Here is an 8212-nt window from a genome sequence, read left to right as displayed (position 1 = left end):
CTTGAAAAAGTTTAACAAGAATTATTACACACACTAGTCCATGTGTGACCTAACCAGTACTTTTTCTAAATGTTTTTTCCTGTTTTACGTCCCATATTCTTGGCTGGTCTAAAAACTGTATTTGGTCCTTTAGCCACGGAATTATATTCAACAAGAGACATCAAGAAACAATCCAAAATGACAGCCAGGGTCATTTCCATTATTGAAAATATGATCTGTTTCAGTTATAAAATTGATTTTTATGTCTAGGAATAACATTCATTGACGTGGCGTAAGGCAATGTTTTGAAGTGGATCTCATCAGTTGGTCATGCCATATATATTTTTTAAAATAAAAGAATGAAAGAGAGAGAAAGAGAGAGAGAGAGAGGGAGAGAGAGAGAGAGAATAAGAGGGAGGAGGGGGGAGGAAAGAGAGAAAAAGAAAGTGAAATGAAAAATAACAGAAACTGTCTCAGCATGGGGTTAAGCATCGTATTATGAAACATTTGTGTTATATATATACTTAAATGCACAAAAATACATTGTGCATCCTTACAGGATTACAACGCAAAGTGCATTTCCTACCCTAGGTTATTTTTAGAAGGTTTTGAACGCGGCTGTAAAAGGAAGTGAGAAGTAATAAATAAAGGAAGAGATAATAAATAAGGGAAGAGATAGTATTAACTTTGGAAGTTAGTGGGACATGCCCTTTACATGTCGGGCATGTGCAGGTAGAAAAACAATCGACAAGGCAATAACTACACCCGGCGTAAAAAACCACAACGGTGCGTCACCACAGTGGCTGTGTCGTGAGGCTGGGCCACACCAGTGTCTCCTCCTCTGGGCTCTGGGCACAGGCACTGTGCAGCCAGCGGGGAGAGGCTGCTGATGGCCCTCTGAGGATGGAAGCATGAGTGCCTTCAATTTTATACTTGTAAAATCAAACACGGAAGAGGGCCAGCCCGGAGCTGATATCTGCTACCCGAAATTACAGTTCAACGTTTTCCCTGGGTTGTTTTCTCCCTTTATATCTCCCCCACTTTTTTTAAAAGAAATAACTGAATAAAAAGTAAAGCAACCCTGGAATAATAGTGCTACCTTGACATGCATTTGTGTGACTTCTGGGAGTGGACTGGCTGTGTAGGATAGAAAGTGCACTGAGCATTTCCCATGGTGAAGGCGGCAATAGTAGGGAGGGAAGGGTGGTCTCAAGCACAGCTTTGGCCGTCTCTTTTTGTCAATACTGATTGACAACTTGCTTCAGCTACAATGTTGAGAACATCTTCCTCTTACCACCTCTTTAAAGGCAACGGAGACTGTTAGGCATTCATATACTTTAAATTACTCATCCTGAGGGGATTTTGATTTTACTGGAGATGTGGGGGAGAGAGAAAAGATCTTGAAAGATAGTCCCTGAGAGAATTAAGTTGAGCCTTTAGCGCTAACTGAACTAGGGAGATAGATTTTGTTTGAAGTTTGAAAAGAGAATCTCAGAGGCAGAAATGAGGAATTTTGTTGTTTTGCCTTATGACCTCATAGCAAATAATTTAATCCCAATTAACTTTTTCTGTAATAGTTGGTAGAAGAGGAGTTCTGATAAAATAATTTCAATTTAATACACATTAATTTAAAGTTACCTACATTAAGGGCGCTGAGCAGAGTACTAGGGGCATAGAGAAAACCTCATCATCTTATGAGCTCAGTGAAATAATGAGCCTTACTACAAGGCCTTACAGTATGTTACGTGCCTCATAGAAAGTGAGGACTGAGACATGTTCAACTAGGCTGTGAGGACACAGACAAGCCCAGGGGCCGTCCTTGACCCCTCGTGGCGGGTCCACCACAGCTAACAGTGCCCACCTCTCACTGCTGCTTCTCCATGTTCAGGCCACCACCACCTCTCAAGTGGATTCCAGCTATAGCCTGCAACTGTTGTTCCTCTTAATTCTTTGAGCACACCAAAATATTTGGCTCCAGGGAATTCACATGTTTTGGGTTTTTTTCTGACTTATTTTGACTAACTTCTGCTGATCCTTTACATTTCAGCCTAAATATCCTTTCCTGGGAGAGACATTTCTTGACCCACGAACTAATTAGGTCCTATGGGCTATTGTTCTCATAGCACCCTGCATCCCAACCCCCCATCACAACACTCTATGTACTTGAACTCTAATTTCTGGTTTAATGTCTCTCTTTCTTGCTACTTTGCAAGTCATGTTCACTACTAAATTAGCACAGTGCTTGGCACATATTGTGATATATAAATCTTATATTCTTAAATATACAGCTATTCTTTATTTTATATATGTATATGTATATATATATATATATGGCTGTTCTTCATTAGAAAGGCCAAAGTATTATCAAAGCATAAACAGAAGCATTACCAATCACCACTTGAAAGCCAACCTCCCCACGTTTTTCCCTGTTATGGTAGGACTTGATATAATTATGATCAGGGGCCTTGAGATATATATGTAGTCTTTGAAGCAGTTCTCAAGTGGATGTGGAGAGAGAATAGATGGTTAGGGTATTTTGAGCACAGGAAGATAGTGGCGGTACATAATTCAGGTATGGGGTGCTCAGCTCTAGAAGACACTGAGGCTGTGACACCTGAGTACAGAGCTTATCAGCTGTTTATTTTGGGGCAAGTTAGATTAAAGTTGAGAACGGAATGAAAACAGTCCTTCCAGCGACTCTGCATCCACATAATTTGTCTTAATGTCACATCTACTTTCCTGTGAAGAAAGCAACAAATAAGAAAGGGCCTTATCGCCCATGACCCCTTTTGCCTCACTTTAAGACCATGGCAGGGGACTTCAGCCCTCTAGGTTCATTTGGCAATGCCATTCTGAAATTCCATTCTTAGAAATTGTTTTCTGGTTTTCTTTGTTATGTTTTACAGTTTCGTTTTATGAGAAAACTTTGGTCCACTAGAGAAAAGGCCTGGTTGACACAGGAAACTTTGGACGATGTCTCCAATCTTTTCTACTTAAATTTCCTCACTATTTCATTTCTAAAAACTAAAAAGCCAGTTGTGTTTATAGAGCCTGGACCTGGGATCCTGGAGCAATACCCTAGCACTCACATTTTGACCCATGGGAGGTTCAGATAGAAATGTTTTCTGTTGCTACTATGACAAAAGCGTTTTTCAATGTTCAGGAATGCATAGTTCAAAGGGAAACTCCTGACACTTTCCCCTCCTATCTCTTGATAACTCAGTAAGCATTGTTCTCTTAAGAGTTATATTTTCAGAGAGAGTGGTATCATGCTGGGTTCCTCAGAGCAGAATCTGGTATCTGCGTTATTTAGATTAGCTCAGATAGACCTAAAATGGATTTTTACCTCTCTCAAGACACCCCCCATTTGAATAATTCTTTGTATAAACCTTTTTTTTAAAAAAGAGAGTTGAGATTAGATCAAATGATGTTGTAAAATGTGACTGGATCTTTAAATCGGAAGCCTGGGCAGTGGCATATCAATGGGAAGTGAGGAGAACTTGGGAGCAGAAGTCTGCCCTGCTGGGAGAAGTATTTTATCATCAAAATTGCCACCACATGGCAATAAAATGTAGGCTGACTTTTAATTGGTTTTATAATTGTTTTTAATTTCTCTTTAAACAATATCTACTCCTTTGCTGCCTGCACCTGGGGGAGGGAGCAAACCATCCCAAATGTTCTCCCCTACTATTTCCTCACTTACAAAATTTAGACACTTGCAATTTTAATATTCTTTGGATTATAATGCTAAGTGCATATAAGTTAAGCTATAACCTTGACATCATTTGAATTTCTGTAAAAGGGCAACTATGTTCTCTCTACCCTGTCATAATTCTCTTTGACCTCTGAGGTCTATATATTATAACATTTTAGTATTAAACATTTACTGAAAATATTAGATAGAAAGAAACACAGTTTTCCTTCTGATCATCTGTCAATTATTTAAATTCCCAGACTTTCGAAATAGGGTCAACAAGGGGCTATTTTCAAATCAGGTAATTCCACTAACGATAAAAACTCTTTCCTGCCTGTCAATAAACCATGAACACCTAAAGCTTCGAAGTCATTCCATGCTTAAGAGGTGGAAAAGTAATCTTTCCTAAATTGGATTAAATAATGTGTGGATAAATATGTATATAATATTTCAATAAGGGAGTAGACTGTTTTCTTTCATTTCATCTTCCATTCATATTGCCCTGAATTGAGAGTACAGAGGAAGTTGTTAAATTACATTTAATAATAGAGCAGGGTGTTTAATGTATATTAATTAAATATCAGCAGATGGTAAAGGGAGTTCTTGCTGAGTATGAATAAAGAGAGAGAGAGAATTCTAACTGCCATGTAATTAAACTGAACCTGCAGAAACAATGGAGGTTCGATTACTTTTTTATTAACACATTATACTTACATGTGATGTGGAAGAATTTAATTACTTTGTTAACTCCTATTATGTTAATACAAGTTGCTCTCACATTGAGTTGGTCTCTTTTCCCAATAAACACAATGGAGCAGCCTGAGTCACATTGTTTTCAAGTGTTTGGTTGTCATGTTGTGCAAGTTGAGAGGTGGTCCCTGTGTGTCTCGGTGGCTGGTGTGCTTCAGGACCACAAGGCTGCTGATGCATCACATCTGTTTCCTGCTGAATGCTGGTGGGTAACTCCAAAGCTTCACTGAAGAGTAGAAACAGAGGGGTGAAATTATTTTTCTTGCTGTGACATGTCTTGGACATATCACATTTGATAATGAGGCTTTACCCAAGTTAGAGAAAAAGTTAGGAAAGGGGATGACGAAACAGTTTCTGTCTTGAGTTTGGTAAGCAAGTTAGTTGCCTTGAGTTGCAAGCAAATCCACTCTCTGAGGGTATATTTGTCTTTCATGATCACTTGTTTGAATGAAGACATATTTACTGAACTGCAGTTGTTACTTGCTGGTATATTTTAGAATTTCATAACAATGAGAGAATTTAGCCTTTTCTTTCCTGTTGAAGCTGGTCTAGCTTCCAGCAATGTTTTCATGGAATTCACAAGTTGGAGATCTTAGTTAATAAAGGAACAAATTACTAGATCTTGTTATTACTGTCAACAGGGTCTTTGATTAATAATCAGTGATTGACCTTGCCCCTGCCTCGTCTGACTATGGGCATATGAAAACTCATTCCAGGGAGGCAAGGTATGAGTAGCCAATTGTTTGTAGTTGTCAGTACGACAAATGCTCATGAGAAAGAATTTATGGGACCATACCAATCTTTAGTGATTATTTTCTTTCCAAAGGGAAAGTAGGCAGTTCTTCATCTAACCCAATTTTCTAACTAGAAAGGTGAAAGTATTATCAAACAGACAAGCAAACCATAAAGAGAAGCATTACTAACCAGCCTTCAAAAACCAACCTCACTCCCGGCTGGTGTGGCTCAGCAGTTGAGCATCGACCTATGATCCAGGAGACTGAGGTTCGATTCCTGGTTGGGGCACATGCCCGGGGCTGCAGGCTCAATCCCCAGTAAGTAGCATGCAGGAGGCAGCCAACCGGTGACACTCTCTCATCATTGATGTCTCTCTCTCTCTCCCCCTCTCCCTTCCTCTCTCTGAAATCAATAAAGATGTTTTAAAAAAAAAATACAAAAAAGAAACCAACCTCACCACATTTTCCCCTTTGCTATGGTAGAACTTGATATCTAACTTGTTCTCCATGTCTGTTCCCAATGTTGGAGCCACAGATGCTGATGCCAGCTGTAACTAATTGTGAGCTATCTATTCAAATATGCCGAAAGTCAGGGATGATTTTAGGGGGCCCTGGTGAAAATTGAGGTGACTCAGTTCAGAATTAAGCTATGTTAAGTACCAGGTTTTCCAATATGAATTTCAGACCAAACCCTCACCTTAAAGTCTACTTTCTGTAACTGGATCTCTATTTTGGGGGGGCTCCTAGATTGCTACCTTGCCCAGTATAAAAGTTTCTTTAGAATTTAGATAGTGTAATAACACACCCACAATTCCATAGGCATATGTGATGAGACTGAATTCACCCAGAGCTGTTTGACTTGAGGGCCTGAACTATTAGTTACACAGTTCTGATGACCTTAAGGTTTTTCTGGTTTGGGCCATAGTTCTAATTCTCAGAACTTTATAACTTACATTATCACAAAAGTTATTGAAAATGTTGGTAGTCTCCTGAAGGACAATTAACGTGTATGAATTCTTTCCATTTCAAATTTGGAAGTTGCTTTAAAATTTTACCTACTCCAATTCATCTACACACACACACTTTTTTTTTTTTTCCAGATAAGAAAAGTGAGGCTCAGAAATCTGATGTGCCCTTCATTTGTCACACCATTTAATTTATGTTACCTCACTGTAACTCTAGGACCCTTTCCAATGCTGTCACCTGAAACATCACTGGATTCAACTGTGTAGAATTAGCTTAATTATCCCTGGGAAGCAGAAGGAATGGATGTGGTCCCTTATGTATCCAGCCCCAAATCCTTGCGGGAGCACTGCTTACCTGCATGTAGCTTTTAATGAGCAGATGGAACCCATGTGTAAATAAGTGCAGTCATTTCCATTAGACCCTGATATGCTCATTGGGTTTACAGCAGCTGCGAGCATTGCCAGAACCCCAGGAATAAAGTTCAGGGCTGCTCTCTGCTTCTTGTAACATAGCCCAAATGTTGCATTAGATGCATGGACTCCTTTCAACCCATTGTTTCTTCCTTTGGTTCTACGGCAAGGTTTGTAACTAGAACTGCCTTCTCCAAAAGCAGGGTTTGAAACATAGGCCAGTGTGTTGAAATGCAATGTGCTCACTATAGTTCTAAATGGAACCTCTTTCTAAAATTAAACTTTAAGAAATCAGCCCTCAACTATTAAATTATAAGACATAATTAATAATTCATTTTTACTAATGCAGATAATTCCTCTGGGTCATTTAAAATGCATATGGCAGTGCAGGAGAGGCCTAGCCAACATAAATTCGTTTTCTCAAGTCAGTCTTATTATTTTTCTAAGAACCTGGGTAGATGTAGGCAACCTGACACACAGTGGAGGGAAAAGAAAATCACAATGTTTAATACATAAAAACACACACACAACACAATTCCTAACAATAAATAAACCTACCATGGCCCTCAAACATCAAAATAATATAGGAAACTTTCACATCTAACAATAAGATAGAACATTGTATGTCAGGTGTTTTTCCACAGTTGGCAAAGGAACATCTGATTTTTCCAAATCATGAGAAGACATCTGGGCAGAAAAGCTCTTTTTTCTTTCTACTTTACAGTTAAAGAAAGCACTCTAATTTCATGGACAGTGGACCCCAGCTCATTTGAGGGCAAACACTTCGCAATTTCAAGCATGGTGCTTCCTAAGCCGCAAACAAATCCAAAGATATGTAGTCTAATAAAGTGAACTCAAAGCTAGTTATCAGGTAAAGCATATTTCGGGCACTGTAAGAGAACAGGGAAAATGTATCAGCTTACAGCGTAGAGATGTGAACCACACTGACTCAGGTTCCAACTGGACTTCATAGGGCTGGATTAGCCTGAACTTTTCCCCCAGTCCTGATAATCAGAAAATATTCCTGCAGAACTGGATGCCTCTATTCTATGCAAGTGAGTAAGACCACAGTATTTCTCAGTGTTTCCAGACAAGGTGACATGCAAAGCAGTGCAGGTGATGGACCTCCCTCCATTTTAAATATATATTACCCTGTGTTATAATTTCAGCTCCTTTCCTTTTCTTCTCTCAGTAAATGAAATACAGCTTTCCCACAAGGAATGAGAGAATGGCTTCTATACTGGGCCCTTAATCCATAGTTATTCAGATGAAGTTCTTATGGAAGCTCAGGTCTAAAGTTCCGATTTGTCCGTAACCATCTCTTTTTTGTATACCCCACACGACTTTTTCTGCAGGTTCTACATTCAGAGTTCCTTAAGTAAACCACCCCCTCAACATTCCACTGCTCCCAAGCTTGTCCAAGAATCCACCATCACTTGTCTGAGGTCAGCTGCCAGGATTTCTTCCCCAGCTCATTTCTCTACTTGTCCCCACATGCCTTTACAACCTAATTTCAGAACAATGGCCAAAGGGATCCTTCTAAACTGTAAGCCAGATCATGCCCTTCAACTGTTCACAATCCTCCAATAGCTTCACAGATAGGAAACTGGCCTTCACCACCATACTGACGTTTTCTTTTACCTCTTACTTGCTTTCTCTCTTCCTTCTGACTTGCTCAT

This window comes from Miniopterus natalensis, chromosome 2, assembly GCF_054644295.1.
Source record: "Miniopterus natalensis isolate mMinNat1 chromosome 2, mMinNat1.hap1, whole genome shotgun sequence".
In the NCBI taxonomy this organism is placed as follows: domain Eukaryota; kingdom Metazoa; phylum Chordata; class Mammalia; order Chiroptera; family Miniopteridae; genus Miniopterus; species Miniopterus natalensis.
This window is presented reverse-complemented; position numbering follows the sequence as displayed.